The sequence below is a fragment of the Psammomys obesus genome, unplaced genomic scaffold (assembly GCF_907164565.1).
Source record: "Psammomys obesus unplaced genomic scaffold, mPsaObe1.curated_primary_1811, whole genome shotgun sequence".
NCBI classification, from domain to species: domain Eukaryota; kingdom Metazoa; phylum Chordata; class Mammalia; order Rodentia; family Muridae; genus Psammomys; species Psammomys obesus.
Window position 1 is genome coordinate 24,519,980 of NW_026595981.1, and position 22,799 is coordinate 24,542,778.

Below are 22,799 nucleotides of genomic sequence, written 5' to 3' on the forward strand. Positions count from 1 at the left end.
AAAGAAAGAAAGAAAGAAAGAAAGAAAGAAAGAAAGAAAGAAAGAAAGGAAGGAAGGAGAAGGAAGGGAAGGGATAGAAAGGGGAAAGGAAGAAAGAAAATGTAAGAATGAGGGCAGAGAGAAAAGACAAGAGGGATGGGCATTAAGACTTCATAGCGGGGCCACCATCAAGCCCTCTTCTGTCGCGGAGGCCCTCTGTGTGGAGAATGCTCAGCATCTGTATAAGCAATTACACCAATGTACCAGTGACCGTCCAGTCCATAATCAAGTTTAAAGGAGAACAATTTGTTTTAGGAAACATGGAGAAGGACTAATCTCCGATATTACTGTTGGGGCAGGCTTATCAGCAAGACTTGGAGGAGATAAGCCTGCAGGCATCCTGATTAGGAATCATGGCTTCAAAGGCTTAATTCCCCCCTAGCGGTACACCACAGACTGTTTCATTACCTTGTCTCTGGATCCTTACTGGGCACGTATCGCTGCCTAGGTCTGGGCACAGAGCGAGGACTAGATTACCAGGGAGGAGGGGTGGCAGGGACAAAGGGACAATTACTGTGTGAGTCCACTCAGGAGAAGTACACAGAAGAGTCCAATTTATGCAGACAGTAGACTGGTAGAGGCTGGGGTGAGGGGTGGATGGAGAGTTACTCTTTAACGAACCATTTTTGTTTTGGATGAAGGGGCAGTTGCACAATGCCTGTGTCCTTGGTGACACTGAATTGAACACATGAGAAATGGGTGGTTAAAGTCAGGGCTGGGGATGCAGGAACTTGGTGATGGCTAGCCTAGCACATGTGAGAGGCCCTGGATTCCAAGCTCAGTAGAGACCACAGTCTCCCTGTGCTGGGGCCAGGGTGGGGGAAGAAGCATGTTTTATTATGTGTTGTTATAATTTTTAAAAAACAAGGAAGCAATTTTGATCTTGTAATCACTCATTCCTCCCATCTTTAACATCGAAATGCCAAGGGAGCTGACAGCTTTCCTGTCCCTTTCTTTTCTTCCACAGAAGAGGGCAAGTCTTCCTGAGAGTTGACAGTCTCTGGATATCCCAGCTGTGCGGAGACGGAAGGGGAATACAAATCAAGGGGTCCTTCTGCTAGTCGACAGCGACCTTCAGAGCTGAGCACCCGCTTGCCATCAGTAGACAGAACCGGAGCAGGCCTCACACAGGGACAGAAAGCATTTGCTGGGCTCCCACTACATGCCAGGCTGAGTTCTAGATACCAACACACAGTGGTGGCCACAGCAGACACACATTCTCCAGACTTGAACTCATATCAAAGGCCTGGAAGTTGTTACACGTACTTTAGTTGTGCCTCTGCTGCATTTCACGGTCTTGTTTTCCATCTCATTCTATTTCTCTTGGGGGAAAGAGGACACCACCTGATCCTAAAATCTCACAGCCTGTGTTTACACAGCGTGTGCATCCAAACCAGTATTTGAAAAATACTCTCAAAAGTCTGTCAAAAAAAAAAAAACAAAACAAAACAAAACAAAAAACCCACCAGATCAACAGGGATTACTGACTTTGGGGAAGCCTCAGACACGTGCAAGCAATTTCTGATCAAATCAGGACATCTGCCCGCCACTGCCAAAAGCCCATCATCTCCATGTGCCAAACAAATTGGGGTCAAGCGAGGACGGCACGGTGTGGAAGGAGCCCAGCCCTCATGCAGCTTCACTTGGGGAAAACTTAACACAATCAAACCAAATCCTCTTTCAAAGAGGATCTGCAGATTAACCTCTACTGGTGGTGGAGTTAAATTCCATGGGACTGAAAGGTCCCACACGGAGAGGGAACAGTACGGTGGCAGGCCCTTTCTTCTCCCCGCTACTAACACAGCAACCACCATCGGGCTCAAAACCTGCCTGTAACAGAAACATGTGAGCTGCGTGAAAATGGCCACCGGTTTCTTAATCCAGCCCTGTGGTGGGAGCAACACAAAGGAAAAGAAATCGGTCACTTTGGACCACCACAGGTTTCACAGTGGCTCTTAAACTTCCACCCTTAAGGAAGTGGCTTCACGATCCTAAATTATGCTGTGATGATATATTTGGGAGGAGGTGTTGTTCCCATTCACGGAAATCATCCCTCATTATTATCTGTTTATTACATATTTTTAAAAAAGTTCTTTTTTTTAATTTACTTATTATGTACACAATGTTCTGCCTGCGTGTACACCTGCATGCCAGCAGGGGGCACTAGATCTCATTATAGGTGGTTGTGAGCCACCGTGTGGTTGCTGGGAATTGAACTCATGACCTCTGGGGGAGCAGCCAGTGCTCTTAATCCCTAAACTGCTACACCTATGCCAGTGTCGCCATAGTAGCATAAGCTACAGGGCAGGGGATACGCTTTCTCCAGAAATTCGCCCCCTGGAAGGTCCCTGGCAGACTCATCCCACTTGGAAAAGAGACGCGTTCTGAGATTTCTACGCTTTTTCAGTTGTGGCTCTGGGGCTGGAATAATGAATTCTTTGATCTTTCTCTGTGACTCCTGAAACAGCACAACTAATTTTATAAAGAAATTTATTATTAGTAGATTGTTAAAGGCTTTAATAAAAATAATATGTAAAAGAAATAAGTTTAAGAAAAGTAATGAATTAGATTTAGTATCAGAAGACATTATAGGAATAGTAAAAGAAATAATGGGCTCCTTCTCAAGAAAAAATAACAGGAGAAGTACAGCTAGCACGAGTTTACCCCTCCCTTCAGCATCTTGTTCCTAGGGAAGATCATAAATCTTTAGCAGGACATAAGGGAGGATGGTTGACAAAGGTGTGTTTACACTTTGGCAGGTATTCGACTTGGCTCGGAGGACTATTACAGCTCCTGACTTTCCTCTTCACTAGTCAGTGATAATGAAACCACAGTTTGAGGTTTTTGTTTCTTGTTTGCGTTGATCAGAAAGTTTCTAGGCAAAGATTTCTTGTGGGCACTGCCCTATGTTAAAACATAAACTTTGCATCCTTGGTAAAAGTCTGAATGTTCTGGGAAGCATGCCGATTTTAAGGTGCTTCCTTGTGAGATCACTATAAAATTATCCGCTTGACTTCAGTAAAATTGCAGCAGAGTCAAAACCATCAAGGTGTCTCTGTCAATTCTTCGCCGAAACCGTGTCTTCCTGTTCAAAGCCTTGTTCTCCCTCGGACGACGGGAGCCCGACTGGGCTGGTCCGTGGCACTGAGCCATCTCTCCAGCCCTTTTTATTACATTTTTTTCGTATGTATTTGGGGAATATAATGGCGCCCGCGTGGAGAGGTCAGCAGGCAGCTAGAGGGAGTTGGTCTTCTCTTTCTGCCGAGTTCTGGGAATTGGACTCCAGGCGACAGGGTTGGGAGCAGATACCCTCACGGGCTGAGCCATCTCTCCAGTCCCAGCCCTCGTTTCTTGGGGAGAAATAAATTACATTATGGAAGAATAATTTGCACCGGGATGTTTTCAACATCGCAGTGAACTCGCTTTGGCACTGTAGCAGCCTAGAGCTCACCTTGTAGTGAAGGCTAATGGCTATTTGACATCTCAATGACCAACACACTTGACTTAGGTTTGAGGCCACAGACCTAAGTGACACAGAGGTTCTATCTATTTCCTCACAAGTTCCTCTCAAGAACTTAGGGATCTAAAAATACTATTAGGATTTAAAAAAAAAAAAAAAAAGTAGGTCCAGATCTGGGGCTCATGCCCAGAACTCCAGGACTTGGGAGGCAGAGGCAGTACAATCAGGAAAAGTTCCCGGGTTCAAGGTATGCCCGAGCTGCACAGTGAGACCCTATCTCAAGAAGAAAACAAAAACAGCTATGCCAAGTAGGGAGCTGGCATGGAGAAGGCGGAGCTTGGCACCGCCTGTGTGTGCCAGCATCTGTCCGCACCCGGCCCCGAAGCTCTCTGGTCAGATCTTCATACCTGCCTGGAGACAGCGGCTGTCTCAGAGCCTGGCAGTTTAGGGAGGACGCCTCTGGTTATCTGACTGAAAACCACACCCTCAGTAGCTCCCCAAACTAAAGCAAACGAGGGGGAAAAAAATCTCTAGAGAAAAGCAATTCTTCATTTGTAACTAGATTTCAGGTTTCAGACACCAGCCCTTATGGTGTTGCTATTTTTATGTGTATCGTGCAGCGCAGCAGGCATGTGGTGGATGAGGACAACTTTGTGGGAGTTGGTTCTCGCCTTCCGCCCCCACGAGGGTCCCAGGGATCGAACTTGGGTCACCGTGCTTCCTCAGCAAGCGCCTTTTCCCTGCCGAGCCGTCCCGCCGGCCCCTTCAGCATCAGCTTTGCATCATCACCCGAAAAGAAGCCGAGCTCAAAACACGGGCAGGATTTTGTTTTTCTCGGCAAACTCAGTTTCACAGAGACAAGCAAGAAACCAAAACAAAACAACGTACACGTACACATCCTGTCGCAAAGCAAAAATAGCAAAGACTCCCAGCTGCCTGCAAGCCGCTGGCTGGTTGAGGCACACCTGAAACAGGATGGCCGTTTCAGTCTCAGGGCGTGAAAGGCTTGTCGGCGCCTGGAGACAACTCAGGTGGGGTGCAGCACGCCCTGCTCAGAGCTGTGGTGAAGCCACCCGAGCCCTGTTTCCCTGCCCCCCCCCCATCTCCTTACATTCCAAACTTGAGCTGCACTTATGCTCGCTGGAACACGGAACACTTCCCCACCCATACAGGATAAACAACAGGAATGTCTGGCGAACCCCCCCCCCCATGGCTCACAGACTGACAAGGCCCCACTCAATCTTTTACACTTCAGGGTTTTATTTTATTTCACACTTTTTTTTTTTTTTAAACTTATCGTTTATTATGTATACAGTGTCCTGCCTGCATGTATCCCTCCAGGCCAGAAGAAATCACCAGATCTCATTACGGATGGTTGTGAGCCACCGTGTGGTTGCTGGGAATTGAACTCAGGACCTTTAGCAAGAGCAGACAGTGCTCTTAACGAGTGAGCCATCTCTCCAGCTCCCTATTTCACGCTTTTAAGTTGCACTTTACAAATCTGTTGGGGAGTGAGTGCATCTATCCCACGGCTCATGGGTGGATGTCAGCGGTTAATTTTAGGGGGAGGCTCACTCCTTCCACGGTGTGGGTTCTGGACCCAACTCAAGTTGTCAGGCTCGGCAGCAAAGGCCTTTACTTGCTAAGCCCTCCATCTATCTGTCTGTCTATCTATCTATCCAGCCATCCATCTATCTATCATCTATGGCATCCCCCACCCCAAGTTAGGGTGTCTCTGTGTAGCCCTGGCTGTCCTGGTTGATTTAGTCCAGGCTGGCCCTGATCTCAGAGATCCGCCTGCCCCGCCTCCCACATGCTGGGACTAAAGGCGTGTGCCACCACCGCCTGGCTTACTTATTTCTTTTTAGACGGGATCTCATATGTGTCTCATGTGTTTCCCAGGTGGCTGGCCTTAAACTCATGATTCTCTAGTCCGTCTCCCAGAACTGGGATGACAGGTGTGTGCCATCATGCCCACGGTTTAACTTCTGAGATAAAGATACTAGAACTTGACAGGAATACTGGGAATAAGAAAGGACACCCCCCTCTTACAAATGTGTTCCCCTTCCCCATCCTAAATGAGCTTCTCTGTTCCTAAGAGGGGAGGGGCCCAGAGCTGGGGACATGCTGTGCAGATACCACAGTCTGAGTTCAATCCCCAGCAGCCAGATACGGAGGAACACTACTGTAATCAATCCCTGCCCTGGAAACACAAAGACACAGTGATCTCTGGAGGCTTGCTGGCCAGCACACACACACACACACACACACACACACACACACACACACACACACTCACCTACACAAACAGAAGGAGGCTGACTGTGGGAGCTTGGAGGTTGGGTGCAAGACTTCCATCATGCGATAGGGACCATGGCTTCCAAACCAGCGTGCGGCTGGGGGTGTCTGTGTGTCTCGAGGTGGGTGTCGGGGCCTTTTGGGCAGCAGTGGCTCCGGTCCCTACAGGGCAAGAGTCCCTTTGTGCACCTCCTGTTTGTGAGCTAGACATCACGGGACAGGAGGCAATCTGCCCCTGTTTTACAGTGGGCAGTCTCCTGTCCTCAGGAGCTGCATTCCAAAGACTCCAGAAGAGGCTTAAAACCTCAGAAAGAATCAGATCCTGGAATGCGCAATGCTGCTGGGTGTTTTGTCTAGACAGACGCCCCTACGCTACGTTTAAGTTTATATGTTAGGCACAATGAGAAATTACCAATAGTCTTGGCTAGTTTATTGTCAAACTGACATAAGCTCAAGTTACTCCTGTAAGATTAGACTGTAGGCAAGTCGGGCATGGGGGCACAGGCCTGTAACCCAGCACTCTTGGAGGCAGAGGCAGACGGACCTCTGAGTTCGAGGCCAGCCTGGTCTACAAAGTGAGTTTCAGGACATCCAGGGCTACACAGAGAAACCCTGTCTTGAAGACCCCCTCCCCCCAGACAAGCTTGTAGGCTGGCCGGGGGATATTTTCTTTATTAGAGACTGGTGTGGGAGGGTCCTGCTCGTTGTGGGGTGGTCCAAGCCCTGGACTGATGGTCCTTGGTTGTATAAGGGGGCAGATTGAGCAAGAGTGAAGAGCAAGCCAGTGTGCAGTGTTTCTCCAAGGCCTCTGCTTCAAGTTCTTGCCCCCAGGTTCCTGCCTCAGATTCCTACCCTGACGTCCTTCAGTGACGGACTGTGGTGTCGAAGTGTGACCTGAAATAAACCCTCTCCTCCCCGAGGTGCTGTGAAGGGGATGCTAAATGTAAACCCTGACAAAGCTTGCCCTGAGGGCGAAGACCAGCTAACAGTGGCTAGTCAGCAGGTGGCTACGTCAGGCCCAGGTGTGAGATCGCATGCAACTCAAGATGTGGACTGTTTTTTTCCTTCTTTCTGAAATTGCCTATGTATTATTTTCAGGCCACGTTTTTGATGGTGAGGAACAGGAATGTCAGGGAAGTGGAACCTCGTGTAAAGAGGCGCCACAGTCCTCTGCTAGCGGGCTTACAGCTGCCCTTGTCTGCTCCTGCAGCCACAAGCCACCTCTGCTGCAAACCGAGCTCCTGATACTAAGGAGCTGGTTTTTACGTTTTTACTTAACTTAGGAAGCTGTGTGTGTAATCCTATCACTCAAGAGGTAGGAAGACCAAAATCCCGAGGTCATCCTTGGCTACACAGGGAGGTCCAGGCCAGCCCAGGCTACCTGAGACTCTGGTGTCAACATCCTCCCATCGCCCCCACAATGAACCAGAAAACTCATGTTTAGTTTAGTTATTGCAAACAGAGTGACGATTTGGATCTACTTTACCAAATAAAAGTTTTATGAAGTCTTGCCAGGCACGGTAGCACACGCCTTTAATCCCAGCACTTGGGAGGTAGAGCCAGATCTTTGAGCCAGCCTGGTCTTCAGAGCCAGTTCTAGGACAACAAGGGCTACACAGAGAAACCCTGTCTCAAAAAAAAAAAAAAACAACTCTAAAAGAAAGCTTTCTGGGAATATTATAAAATGGTAAAATATATACCAACTTCTGAAGTAAGTACAAAAAATGAAATGCAAACTATCTCACAGTAATGTTCATATTGATTACACGTCGAAGATTTTGTAGTTTGGAGTTACATGCTAATGTTTGATGGGTTTTTGTTGTTCCTTGCTTTTTGGGGGAAATGTTTCTGTTTCACTCTGTTGTCCTGGCTGGCTTCAAACTGGCAGTGATCCTCCTGCCTCAGCCTCTTGAGTGAGTGCTGGGATTACAGGTGTACACTACCACAACCAGCTTAAAATTAATTGTGCCTGCCTGATTTTATTGCTTTACTGTTTAAAATGATGATTACCAAACAATTACATTTGCTACATATTATTTGTAGTAGACAGTGCAAGTTTAGAACATATGTACTTCATATTCCTATACACCTCATTTTTGTAGTTTTCTAGTTCATACAAACCTCCCCCCGCCATAACACTGAAGCTTCATTCTGTGTTTCACTTGGGAGGAAACTTTCAGAGCAGCTCAGTATTTACCAAAATGTCAGAATGAAATTACAGTATTTAGAGTTCAAAGTGCAGATACTATTTTAAAAGTTACTGTTCTGTTACATAGTCTCTGCAGAAATAGGTCTATAAAGATCTAGCAAAACTAAAATAAAACAAAACTTTTTTTTTTTTTCCTTCGATAGAGCCTTGCTATGTAGCCCAGGCTGGTCTCAAATGCATTAGCTTCCTGCCTCAGCCTTCTGAGTGCTGGGATTACAGGTGTGTGTCATCATGCCCAGCCTAGCAGTTCATTCATCCAGGACGTGTGAGTGTCCAGCTCCTGTTCAAAGAAGGTAAAGTCGTTTTGACACTTAAAAAAAAAAAACCTATCCCAATTCTGGGCGAGGTGTCACACACCTTTAGTTCCTTATCTCTGGGGGCAGAGGCAGATGGATCTCTGTGAGTTCAAGGTTAGCCTGATCTACATAGAGAAGTCCAGGCAGCCAGGGCTACATTGTCTCAAAGGAAAAAAAAAAAAATCTATCCGCCATCTCACCAGCCTTTTAATGCAAATATAAAGTCTCATAGTTTTCTTTGCAGAAATTTTTAAAATCAGTATGTCTTCTCGACCAGGCTAGGATTAAACTAGACTACATAAAGTTTTGGCATATTATACAAAGTTAAATGCCAGAAACAAAAACAGGAGAAAAAAAAATACATAATATATAAAATTTTTTTAAAAAAGCATTGGGAATAGTTTCATTAGGTGACAGACGCCAGAAGAAAAACCACAAAGAAGAGAGAAAACGAACAATGGACTCTAGAAAGTGAGGTCCAGCCTTGCCAGAAACCAAAAAAAAAAAAAAAAGCGAACAAATATGTAAGACTGGCATCGGCGCTGCGTCAGGCGGCGGTTTTGGAAGTAGAGACACCTCAGCATGCATCAGTTAATGGCGGGCAAATGGAGAAGTTTGTCACTGTTTACACAAAGGACTCAGCAACTCCATTCTAGAACTCTCAGTAAAGAGGACGGTCCAGTGGAGGTGAAAACAATCCACATAAGCCGAGCCTCCACCACCATGCTCATCAGACTGAAAACTAAAGCAAACATCTACTAGTTATTATTCTATTATTTATGATATCGTTATATTATTATTACATCATTTATTAGTGGATTAAGTATTAGTATGGTAGAGTTACATCATGGAATACAAGTCTTTAAAATGCTGAACGCTGATAGGCTTCTCTGGGGACATACGTCTCTACTGGGCCCCCGGACAAAAATCAAGTTGGAGGTCTGTTTTAAGCACACATTTGGGGGCACTTCCATTGCTCCCTATACTCCCTGAGCTCTGTTAGCTGCCCCGGTTAAATCCTACCCTGAGTTCTATAAACCCCTTAAACCGCTGGTTAAATTTTTCTGGGTCAGGACTATTAGTTTAATGGGTCAACTGGCCAACTACCCTGACCTTGAAAAGCAAATGTGATTACAGGGCCCAGTCATTCACTGGTCACAAACATTTACCTGGCTCTAAGTCATACTTTGCCTGATACCACAATTAACAAGAACGTTAGGGACGAGTTTCTCTATTCACTTTATAACCATAGCAGACACATAGGCATACACAGATCCTCTCAAAGGGTCCATAGCAACTAAGAGACAAAAAAAGTAGAATAAGAATTATAAAGAAGCCGAGTGCGGCGCAGCACACCTGTGATCCCAGCACTCCAGGAGGCAGAGGCAGGTGGATCTCTGTGAGTTCAAGGCCAGCCTGGTCTACAGAGTGAGTTCGAGGACAGCCACGCCGACACAGAGAAACCTGGTCTTGAAATAAAACAAACAAACAAAGACAAATAGAAAGAAAATTTTGTAATTAACTTTCCAAAATTAGGTTTTGCTTTTTAGAATTTTGTATAAGCGTTAATTTCTTTTACCCGTATGGGTGTTCTGCCTGCTTGTGTATCTGCACACTGTGTGCCTGCAGTGCCCACAGAGGCCAGAAGAGGGCATCCAGCCCCCCCCCCCCATGCGCTGTGGGTGCTCAGAATCAAACCTGGCTCGTTGGGAAGAGTGGCCTGTGCTATTAACTTGAGCCATCTCTCCAGCGCCGCCTGCAAACCCCCCGCCCCCATCACATCATCTGTTTGAGACAGGGTCTCACTACGCTGCCTCGGCTGGCCTGGAGCTTGCTATGGAGCCCAGGCTGGACACACACAGATCCTGCCTGCCTCTGCCTCCACTGTGCCTAGATTAAACACAGGTGCCGCCGTGCCCCACCTCCAAAGCCAGGTTTTGATTTGTTTATTAAATTGTCTCTTGAATCTTATGCACATTTGAACTCCTTTATTGGAGATAACCTCAAAATATACAGACTTGGAAAAAGACTTGTTATTTAAGTTCAAAAAGTCAAATAACTACTAGGGCACAATCAAGTAGTTAGTGCTGAATGAAGAAGGCAGGAAATGATATTTTTTAAATTTATGTTATTAATTTAAAAATATACTCTACAATTTACTGGTATCATACTAAAGTATGGAATGTCATGTTTGAGGCCCCAAATTTGCATAGATTTTTAAAAAACATTTCATGGTCTGGTAAAATGATTCTGATACCTAAGGGAGGGGGGGGGGAAGAAATTATTGTAACTGATTATTAGAGTATCTTATTGGTAAATCAAGAGCCCAACAAAAATAGTAGTAACAAGTGATCTAAACACAAAAAAAAGTATATTATTTAGTGTATTTTTTGTCTTGAGATAGTGTCTCACTGTGTATCCCTCACTGGCCTGAAACGCGCCATGGAGGCCACAGTGGACTTAAACTCACCTAGGTCCGCCTGTCTCTGCCTCTGGGTACAGGGGCTAAAGGTGTGTGCCTCACCCCCCACAAGAAAACATAACTTTGATTTAAATGGGAAAAGAGTATTTTTAAAAGCACATTAGGTAAGAGGTAATAAAAACAAACAAAAGCCCAAAAGTCAACAACCATACTTTTGGTTGTTGTGTGTTGTTGTTTTCCTTTTTTAACATGAGCTAGAAACAGAAACAGGTGGGTCTCTGTGAGCTGGAGGTCAAGCTGGTCCACAGAGAAAATTTAACATCAACCAGGGCTACAAAGCGAGATCCTGTCTCAAGGAAAAAAAAAAAAAAAAAAAAAAAAAAAATCACACACATATGTGTGTGTGTATCTGAGTTTTTAACACATAAAAATATTTGTTTTCATGCATTTTAGTTATCATGGATTTAGACTTGAAAAGCACTAAAAGGAATGAATGGCTGTATTTATTTTATTTTATTATTGCCCAAATTGGATTAACATAAAACTCTAGTACAGCAAATTCCATTACTATAAATTATAAAGCATAACCCACTCTAAGGCAGACTTCTGGTTACTCTATATGAAATAAACGAATCTGCTAGGCTCATGTAGTTGCCACCATATTCGATCCGTTCCTGACCAGCCTGAAACAGCTCCTGAATCCTCCAGCAACGTCACCTTGCAACTTAACTTATTTCCAGTTGTCTTCTGTAATTCTTCAAATGTTAAAAAAATGTCTTCATGCACAAAGTCACAAGGAAGCCGGTGTGGGTTTAATTGAGAGCACACGCGTCAGGTATTGGCAAGTGACATGTGCCCAAGAGAGACTCTTCTTGAGAAGGTTTCCCTTACCAGACATTCCCAGGCGAGTACGATAAACATTTAGAGAAGTCATTAGGCCTGGCTGATGGACCCGGCTGGCCAGCTCTCACACGTGTCTTCACCACAGGGAAAGCGGTAGGAGGGCGAATGCAAAACAATGGAAACAGCACACTTCAGACGCAACAAGACACGAGGTCTTGAAAGTTGAGAAAACGCAAATCCACATCTTCAGTACTGAATAAATGGTAGTTTGACAAGACACGTGCACGGATAAAACAATATTATTTATTATATTTCCAAAACGGTATGATTCATCAGTTTCTACCTAAAAACGCAGGTCATTTCCCCAAGGATATCAACAAATTCTGTCCTCAAATTCAAGTTCTTGGAATTCTGAAACTATTGAACACAATGAAGGTGATTTAAATAGAGGCTTTCAACAAAAGATACTGCAAACAGCAGCTGACAAACACTTAGCAGAAACCTCACTGCTCATTTTTCTGCTCCCTAAAACTGAAAACAAAAACAAGTTTTATATTCTAAGATGAGTCAACACAGAAAAGCCATTTTAAAAACAACCAATACAAAAATCCTGTTTGTTATTATCTGTTCGTTACGGAAGAATGGCAAGAGACTAGAAAATGCCCTGCCCAAATCTCTAAGATCCTACAACCCAGAAATCACTTGTTTGGTTTTATTTTTCTAAGTAAAATCGTATGTATAAAATTGCTTTATATTTTGATTTTTCACTTAATAATGTATTGTGAACTTTATGTAAGCATTAAATATTGTTTTATAACATGCTTTGAAATAGCCAAGTGACGTCACATTGTGTAAACAGAGACTGAGGAACCATTTAGGCCACTAATTCTCTGAAGCAAAACACCAAGGGTTCCAGAATCCGCTCACCACCAAACACTTTTTTTTTCAATATTATTAGTCCTTGTAAATGTAACTGGAAAAACATTGTAACATGATTTCTAGTTCAGCTGAACACGATTTTATATAATTATTGGCCATTTTTTTCTTTTGTCCAACTTTTTTATATATATAAACAATGTAGACTATAATATATATAAATATAATTTTTTTATATAATATACAACTAAAATAAATATAAAAATAATATATATTAACCTATAACCTTATAACAAAGGCATCATTTTTCTTATGCTATTATTGTAATTTCTGACACTTGGAGTATAAATGTTTTGTTTTGCTTTACTTTCTCTCTCTCTCTCTCTCTCTCTCTCTCTCTCTCTCCATATATTTTTTTTTCCTTTATAAATTATTTCACAGAAGCCATATTTGTCCTTTTCAAACGGCAGTTTTCACAACCTTTCTAGCTTACTCTCACGCACAGATCTATAGTGTATTTCACATCTGGGTATTACAAATGCAAAATTGGTTGCTGAGAAGATAGTTAAGTTGCTGGAAATGCTTGCTTTGTAGGCATGAAACCATGGGTTCAATTATCAGCACATACACACAAAAAGCTTAAAAATAAATTAAAATTGAAAACTGCAAGTAGCACACTGTTGGGGCACAATGTAAAGCCTCGTGCTGGTGGGTTATCTTACCTAAATGCCCATCCCTTTAACATTCACGCTCTGCTCCAGTATTTCGAAATTAGAGGGTTACACTTCGGCGACTAGCTCGGCTCATGAACTGCAGCTGTGTCATCCAGGAAGGCAAACATTTTCCATTTTGTTTTGATATCTTCGACAGTCAGAAGGGGTGGCATCTGATACTACAACACAACGAGTGTCCGTACCTGATGCTCAAAGTTGGTGCAAGGGCAGTTCATTTTGGCAACACAAGCACATTCAGGGTTTCCAAATACACTAGTTACACACTGAAACAATGGCCACAGAAGAAGTCAGAGGGGGGATATTTGCCTTGTACGCCACGCTGCCCAGTTTTCGCTGTAAATGCGGCCCTACAAGACTAACCCACAAGGTCAACTCCTTCACCTGGTTAAGACTGTATATTCCTGTCACTCCCTAGAGTGCAATATTTCCCAAGCCTAAAACCTGACCTCAGCCTGAGGAGGCAACTCAGTGGTAGAACACTTGACTAATGTGCACAAATCCTTGGGTCAATCTCCCTCTCCCCATTCTCGCTCTCGCTCGCTCTCTCTTCCTCTCTCGCTCTCTCTCTCCTCCCCCTCCCCCTGCCCACATTAAACAAAATCAAAATACATCACTGGTTTGACTCTAAGAGAAGTGTGGTAGCTCACACCTGTATATCTCCTTTCTTGGAGGGCTGAGCGTCCAACAAGCTGGAGGCTAGCCTGGGCTACATTGGGAGTGTATGGTCAGCCTGGACTATACATAGTATTACTCTGCCTCAAAAACAAAAACAACTAAACAAACAGTACCCTCATTTCCAAGGGAACATTGTCGCTTATTTAAAACTGTAGCTATCCTTCGTGTGTTTCAGGCCTGATAAAAGTCCAGTGTTTGGTAATTTAACAGACTAAGTGCCCCAAGGTCCCCTTCTGTTCCTAGCATGGTGTACTCCGATAAATTCTGTGAGTGTAATTTAATTAAAAGATTTGGCCTAGGTCAGACTTTTAAAATCCTACGCTTCCCCCAGACTGTGCTGTACCAGCTGTAGGCTTTGCATTTTAGACAACACGAATGAGCTTTCACGACCTTTCTCACTCTCACCTAAAATGCTGGAAAACCCCACTGAAGGCTTTACAAACTTATCAGACGCAGTGGGGGAAACAGAGAGAACAGCTCGAGCTGTAGGCTCCCACTGCAGAGAGCCTAAGGAAATTCTGACTTAAAGATATCTCACAGTAAGCTTTTTCCACTGACAACGTAACTTTTGTCAACATTCGAACAGAATTCAACCCCGGTCAAAGGTGACGGTGACAATCACAGGTGCTGACACCCTCTGTTTGTTTGAAGAGGGCAGGACTTTCTGCCCAGGGAATTCGGGGTTTTTTCTCCACTGTGACTTGAGCTCCCGGATTTATGTCGCATCCTTTCAGGGATTTATGTCGCATCCTTTCTAAGATTTACTGTCACACCTAACTCCCAGTTGCCATTGGGGAACTTCTAACAGCCTTTGCTTTGGTCCAAATACATAACAATTCATTCAGCTCCATTAAAAGGTGTCCCAAAGGGCTGGAGAGATGGCTCAGCAGTTAAGAGCGCATACTGCTCTTGCAAAGGATCCTAGTTTAGTTTCTAGCGCCCACGTGAGGTAGCACACAACTCCAGCGTTGGGAGATCCAACACCTCTGGCCTTGGTACCAGCACTCACCTGCATAGATTCGCACACACAGACACATACACACCTAAGTTTTCAAAAAGTTACTCCATATAAGTAACACCCTTAAAGTTCTGTATTTCAGAAATTACAATGGATACCCCTAAAGAGCTTCGGTAAAACAGGAGCAGAAGCTTAAGTCCCTGCAAAATCAAATCGTAAGTAAAATGAGCCAGATCCTTGGTTCTCTGTAAGGAGGCGTACCTCCCTTAAACTAAAGCTGCCACCGGGCACAAATTATCCTCTTGTCTGCACACAGGGGCCCAGGGGCGGCTTATACCTCTTCTGTGGAATACAAAGAGTCCACAGGTTTAAGGAAACCACCTGTGCCATTCCTTACAAGGCTGCCAGTGCCTGCTGTCCCTGAGGGCACTGGTGAAGGTCAGGGTTTAGCCCTAATCCCGCGGTTACCGGCAGTATGGCCTTGGCTGAGTTACTTAACTTCCCTGTGGTCACTTCTTCCTTTTCATCTGGAGATCATATCCATTCCTCTGAAGGCTGTAAAACAGGGCAAGAGTGAGTTGGAGAGGTGACTCAGTGTGAGGAGCCCTTGCCGTGCAAGTAGGAGGACCTGGGTTCAGTCCCTGCAAGCCACAGGAAGGAGGTGGACGTGGCGATGCACATCTGTAACCCCAGCCCCGGGAAGGTGGAGGAAAGATGACCCCACTCCTGGGCCCATTGGCCAGGCAGCCAAACCCAGTCAGCAGACCCCAGGTCCCAGGGTCCCAGTGAGAAGCCCTGTCTCAAAAGCAAGGTGGACGTCTCCTGAGACTAACCGCTGAGATGTACCTCTAGCCTACACGTGCACACACGCACACACACGTAACAGCGTCTGACACACTACACATGAACAGTGAGTATTAGGCATTGTTCTCACAATCTTTCTGTGAGTTTAAGGCACTGGAACACCTATTCATCTCTGGGTTTGCACATAAGTTTTAGTGCTTTTTAATTAATTTTCTGTTTCTTTCTTGAAGGATGGCAAAACCAATTCTTATATAATTAGTGTGTCCTCCTGTAAGGGCATGTTATTCATTACTGTAGCTCACAGCCTATAACAGCACCAACTTCTGAGACAGGATCTCACAGTGTAACCTTGGCTGCCTGGAACTCATGCACACCCGGCTGGCTTCAGACCCACAGATTCCCCCCACCCTGCTTCCTTAGGGCTGGGAGGAGAGACATGTGCCACCACACCCGGCCTTCAAGAATAATTTTAAAATACAAATCGTCTATGTGGCGATGACCGGTAACCTTGACCTGGTTCCCCATACGCAAAGAAATCCCCTGTCCGGGAAGAGCAAGCAGCAGCAGAAAACCCTGAGGTCTGGCCCATCGCCGCTGCAGGGTAAAGCCAATCTCACATCTACTAGTCCAATGGGCATTGAAAATATTAGTCACCAAATTAATCGCAACAAATAACAATAATTGATTGGCTCATTGGTGTATTTCCCCTTGTCTTCCCCAACCTTTCTACAACCAGTCATGGAGGAAAGTTTTCACATTTTCTGAGAATCTCATCACTGCTCTGCTCTCTATCTTAGTATCATTTTTTAAAATGAGTCAGTCCAAGTACCTCAAAAAAAAAAAAAAAAAAAAACTAGCAGTGCATTGAAGATGTAGTTATTTCTCTTCATAATAGAAATGTGAAAAGAATTTTTAAAGGGCTCTTCAGAGTGCCAGAGGCAATGGCAGTATTAATGGAGAGTGAAGTGGCAGTAGGTTTGGCAAGAAGGCAGGTGGGAAGAGACAACCGGTCCCTCAACCAGTCACCGTATTTTTTCATCTTCATGGCACAGTACAAGGGGAAATGGGCATAATTACTGTTCTCAAACCCAAAGAAGAAAACACCCTGTGACACAAATTTGAACCTCTTCTCTCTGGGACAACGGCATGGAGGGCACAGGAGGTCAAGGTAGCCCGAGGCTTAGCTCTGCTTGCAAATTTCACTACGTGTAACCCTGCTCCATGCTAAGGTGGTATTTCTCTTGGGATTGGGATCCAAAGGGAAAAACAGAAGAGAAGAACGGCCTTGAAACCACAGACACAGCAGCAGCAGGGGCAGTTTCGAGCCTATTTAGTCATTCCACTCTTTAGAAGAAAGTTAGTGAAGAAACAGGGAAACAGAAACGACAAGGCCTGGGGGCCTGGGTCCCTCTCTAGGGCTCCACAGAGCTCACTCTCCAGGGTTTAGACGGCCCGCCAGTGAGCGGCACACAGAAACCATCGGGGGTCTGGGCTGCAGCACAGCTGGGAGAGCACTTGCTCAGTGTTCACGAAGCCCTGGGCTGTCTCTCCAGCCCCTGCATCAAACCAGCTCTAGCGGGGCAGGCCTGCTAGGCTAGCACTCTGGAGGCAAACGGAGGAATCCAAAGTTCAAGGCCACCCTGAGCTACCTGCAGAGTTCAAGGCCAGGCCGAGCAACACAAGACCCTGGAGCAGTGGTTCTCAACCTTCCTAATGCTGTGACCCTTAATACAGTTCCCCATGTTGTGGTGACCCCAACCATAAAATTATTTTTGTTGCTACCTCATAACTGTAATTTTGCTACTGTTATGAATCCTGATGGAAATACCTGATAGACAGGCTATCTGATATTCGACCCCTGTGAAAGTATTCTGACCCCAGAGGTTGAGAACCACAGCTCTAGGGGGAGGGCCTGGGCGGCCATCCCAGAGGATCAAGGAAGAGCTTTAAGCTGAGGTGATTCTTCAAAGATCTACTGCTAGATCTCAGTTTCCACTGGTTCTTCTTTCATTCTCCATGGTACTGTGCATGGCTTTAGGCGTCAGGTCAGGAAAGCTGTTACAGTTTGATCCCACACTGGGGCAGCTTCTCCTCAGGGCACAAACATTTGGCTCTAACTTCGCCCCGTGTCTTCTAGGCACCTGGGAGGAAAGAGCTGGCAGCAGCCCCTTTTCTCTGCGAACTGTGCCTCCCTTGTGGCGGCTTGAAGGCTCCTTCCAAAAGTGCTCCGCCTTGAAGAGATGGGAATACATTCAAGAACGCCTTGTGTTTCCAACTGGGCCTTGGGCTGAGCTCAGTGATGCTCTTCCACGAGGCAAAAGGCTTGCCTTTGTGCGTTCAAGGTAAAATCGTGACCCGATGAGAAAGTTAGCATGTGGACCTAATTCTGAAAATATAAACAGGAAGCACCCCCACCCCAATATTACCATTTAAAAGATGAAAAAAAGAAAAAAAAAGGAAAGCAAACCTCAAAAATACCTTCCAAGGAAGTCATGGGTGTGACAAACTAACAAAAGTAGTAAAACGTCACGAAAGACTCTGCAGCACCAAACTGAGGGTCTCATTCTGTCAAGTAAAGAGCTGATACCAAAGTTTTCCTCTCTCTATGAGTAAAGAAAGCAGCGTAGATTTGAGTACACAAGTCTTCTCCAAAATGTCTTGGGTTGTTTTTTTTTTTTTTTTTGCTTGTTTTGTTTGTTTGTTTTTAGTAGTAAAGGGTTATCCTTAATCAGATATCCATCGTCAATATTTTACTGAAAATAAAGTCCTTTTATAAGTAGGAACAAATAAGTTTAAATGCACACACGCACACACACACAAAAACTGCCTAATCAATGGAAACCAGATTGTTAAATTAGACTTTCTCATTCCCAGAAATAAGCATAGAACTGTTTTGTTCACACCACTCTAGAGGAAAAAGCCACTTCTGGTTTTAGAACAGTTTTATTCACATAATTAAAAAAAAAAAAAGTAGCCTTGTTGACTCGTGCCTGTAATCCCTGTTACTTGGGAGGCTGAGGTAGGAACACTGTCACAAATTCAAGGCCGGACTGGACTACTGAATGAGACCTTGTCTCAAAAACCAAACCAAACAGAAACAAACAGATAAAAACTATTCCTTTCCATATGACACATTTGGAGACTGTGGTATCCTGAGATCCCCAGCGTGCCAGCCACTGGATGCAGCGGCTACACCCCCAATTCTTTTTTATTGAGCCAGATTCTTGATTATTAGCCCAGGCTAGCCTCAAACTCTGAACCTTCTGCCATAACAGCCAGAATTATAAGCAAGCCCTGCTTTAGGACAAAACCCACAAACCAGAGAAGGTGGGTAGAGAGGAGGGGGTGGGGAGATGGAGACAGAAGTTCCTGAGTTATAGTACTTTGGTATTGTTTACAAGAATATTCTTCAGAATGGGTGGTGGTGGCTCACACCTTTAATCCCAGCACTGGGGAGACAGAAGCAAGTGGAGCTCTGTGAGTTCGAGGCCAACCTGATCCACAAAGCAAGTTCCAGGATAGCCAGGGCTATTCCACAGAGAAACCCTGTCTCGAAACAAACAAAACAATATTCTTCAGAAGAACTCTTTAACTTGGGGTTATCATCAGGTAAGCTTTTTAAAAAAATAATCCTCAAATGCTCAAACAACAAAACAAAAACCTGAGGGTTGTTTTTTTGTTTTGTCTTTGCTATGCATGCTTTCTTTGTAGGAAATTCTATAGTAGTCTACCCTACCAACGAAAGGAAAGGCATCACTAACAGAACCCATACACCTGGGCATGACTTGGCACATACACACACACACACGTGCGCGCGCACCCTGTAGGGCATTAGAACAACAAGGCTTCCATGGAGCCCACTTTGAACAACATCAGATTCAGGCATGTTATTCACTTCTTTCTTAGCACCTTCCTTTTACTATGGGGCCGCCTCCATCACCAGCCAACATAATTTTAACAAGCAGCAAGTTTATCTGTCTATGTGCGCCTGACACAAACACAGACTATCTATAACAGCACTGGAAAGAAAAGATTAAACATGTGCCAAAAACCAAAAAGTGATGCTTTTTAATCTTAAAGTGGTCTTTGGGTATGAGGAGGAGGAGGAAGAGGAGGAAGAGAAATCAATTGAGACTAAGAAAATGGAGGTGAAATGAGAAGTCAGAGCCAATAGGAAGTGTTGGTCAAAATATTTATGTTGTAATACTCCAAGCACGTATAGCAGTTTTTCCTCCTCCTATAGGTATCAGGAAGTGCACGTTTAAGAAACATATCCATCTTAAACTCAGCCCAACATATATCACTAGCTTCTTGGAAGAAATAAGAAAACAGGGAGGGTAAGGATTAGGGAGGAGGTGAGACGGTTGGGTTTGCAACAAAGCTTTTTAGAGGAATTTAGCTCTGCGTTATGCAATCAGCAATCTGCTAGTGACAGAAATCAACTCTTGTTTTTGTTTTCTTTCTGATGTCAGGGGGGAAAAAAAAGGTGTTGAGGGGAGATGGAGAGACTGTTCTTGACCGCCAAAACCTACAGAAAACAGGCCATCCTCCTGTGACACTTGGCCAGAGGTATGCTGGTGCGTTAGCTGGATTCTTAAAACCAGAAGCCCCTTCCCATTTAGCACTGTCGATTTTAACAACTGTATTCACACATATGCCAAGCGGAAGCCAATCAACAGAATTCCCCCGGACCCCCAGCTGGAAAGGTTCAAAATCAAATCAATGTTCACAAAACGGAGTCAGGGAAGCGAGAAATAAATAATGCATAAATAAAATACATCCCACAGACACTGAACATCAAACAACAAGAGCAAATGAGCAAAACAGCAACAGCAGAACAATGGGGGGTAATATCCCAATTGAATGGTAAGAAAATTATGTGAGATAACAGACTCAACAGCTGAAAGCTTATTATGGCTCAGGCAGCTATCCAAGCGATTTGGAAACCCAAGATACAAGCAGATGATAAATGCCACTACTACGAGGCTGCACAAAGCCACCATCCCGGTGACACACTAGCCCTTTCAAGGGACACTCTCTGAGGATACTCCAAAAACAACCTATAGAATTCTACTTAGGCAAAGATCTACTCCACTGCACACGATGGGTCCTTGAGGGTAAGTGTGAGTCCCTAAACTCGCCGATCTGGGCCTCAGTTTTCTCGTTTTTTTTTTTTTATTTGTTTGTTTGTTTTTGTTTTTTTACAATAAAAGAATGTGGTACAATGGGGGGGCGGGGGGGGCGGGGGGGGGCGAGGCTTCCCAAGTCCAGGATTCTATAACCCAGTTTCCCACTATTTATTTACCACACACAAGCTTACGACCCACAGCAAGACAGGCACAAAAAAAGGGGGCACGGATCCTTGAGCAAGAGAATCGGTATCTCCTTTTGCCTTTAAATTCCTTGTGGCTTTCAGTAATCCCAGCTTCCTAAGCGCGGGCGCTTGTTTTTCTCCCTCGCCTTTTCCATCACTGCTGGCTACAAGTGTTTGCAAACGACTCCTGCTCCAGACAAGTTTTTTTTTCCGTCTCTGATCACTCTGACCATCTTGCCAGATTCCTTCAGCCTCAGACAAGCTTTTGTGATAAGACAGCTCTCCTTCCGACTCCCCATATCTACCCCCGACACAAGGAGCACTTTTTTTTTTTTCTTTACTCTTTAACCCTGGCTAGAAAGGAAAAAAAAAAAAAAACAGAAAAGGAAAGGAAAGAAAAGAAAAGAAAAGAAAAGAAAGGAAAGGAAAGGAAAGGAAAAGAAAAGTGAAAAGAAAAGAGCCCACATCCCACCACCACAAGTTCAAGCCCAGGCCTGGCAGGTCCTGATGTGGGACCCGCAGCGCAGAGCCTTATCAAAATGTTCGTGTTTGTTGTGTTGACTCCTTATAAGGCACTATTTCTTGAAGCTTTGCTGATACCCCCACCCCACCGGGCACCTTCGGCTCATCTTTCCCCCTCCCCCGGAGTCTAGAAGAACCCCCCCTTTGGGGGGAGATAATAATAATAATAATAATAATAATAATAATAATAATAATAATAGAAAAAAACTGGAAGACCATAAGGACTCTTCAGAATTGCAACACGAAGGTTCGAGGCAGCCTACAGCAGTCCCCTTGCTCCCAGGGGGGATCGGCTCTGGGGGTGCCCCTCGCACACCCATCGTGACACGCACGCTCCAATACTTTCCACGGCATCCACGGCGCCCCACGCCGCGGCCTCCGCGCGTCTCCCTCGCTACCCCCCTCCGCCAGCGCCCCGGGCCCCTCTGCAACCGCCCGGCGCGCGGCCCCCGCGGCCTCCCCACGGCCCCGGAGCGATGGCGGCGGCTCGGCCCTGCCCAGCTTCCAAGGCGGCGGGAGAACGGGGCCCCACCCCGGGGCTCCCCGGGTCCCCCGGGCCGGCGCGGGGCGCAGCTCCTACCTCGTTCTGCCCCAGCAGAGCCAGCTGTCTCTCGGGCCCCGCACGCTCGCCTGCGCCCGCTCGCTCGCTCGCTCGCTCCCTCCCCGTGCAGGAGGACCTCAGCGCGTCGTCGCCGGCGCTCGGTCCCCGCCCGGGGTGACGGCTTGGGCCGCCGACTCTCCTCCCGCCGGGGCCCGCGGGGGCGCGCGCGCGCGCGCCGCTCTCGCGCTCGGGCTCCGGGGACGCGCGCCCCCGCCCGGAGCCCCGAGCGCGCCCGGCTTCCTGGTTCCTCCCGGCGCGCGCTCCCCAGACCCGAGGTTTCCCTCCGCGGCCCCCCGCGCGGCCGCCCTAACGGGGGCCCCGGAACCCTGTGGCGCGCCGCGGAGCGCGGGGGCGCGCTCGGCCGGGCCTGCGCCGCTCGCTCCCGCGGTCGGCCGAGCCCGCGCCCCGGCCTCCTGGACACCCCCGCGCGGCCCCCAGGGCGCCCAACACATGTTGCGTTCTTTGGGTGGAGGCGAGCGCGGCTCGAGGGCACCGGCGCCCGGGTTCTGGGAGACTTGAGTCCCCCTCCGCGGCCCGCCCACCGCCCTCCGGCCGGGAGCCAGGCCAGCGTTCCGGGTCTTCCAGCTCTCAGGCGGAGGGCAGAAGTCCATAGTAGCCCCGATCAATAATTATCCCGGGCTTGCTTCCCGGAGGGCGGCTTAAACCATGGCCCCCCGTGGCACCACCCCGACGGGCACAGGCAGGACCCGGCCGACTGGATCGGTAGATGCCCCTGGGTGACTATGGG

At 46.2% G+C, this 22,799-nt stretch overlaps 1 protein-coding gene across 1 annotated transcript in view; it reads right to left on the bottom strand.

Moving 5' to 3' along the window:
* The window catches only part of Stat5b (signal transducer and activator of transcription 5B), a 69,637-nt gene extending 47,332 nt beyond the window's left edge, over positions 1-22,305 (bottom strand). The window contains exon 1 of the mRNA XM_055619598.1: positions 22,031-22,305. The gene's annotated coding sequence lies outside the window, so the exon portion shown is untranslated. The remainder of the gene's footprint in view (positions 1-22,030) is intronic.
* Positions 22,306-22,799: the final 494 nt, after the last annotated feature.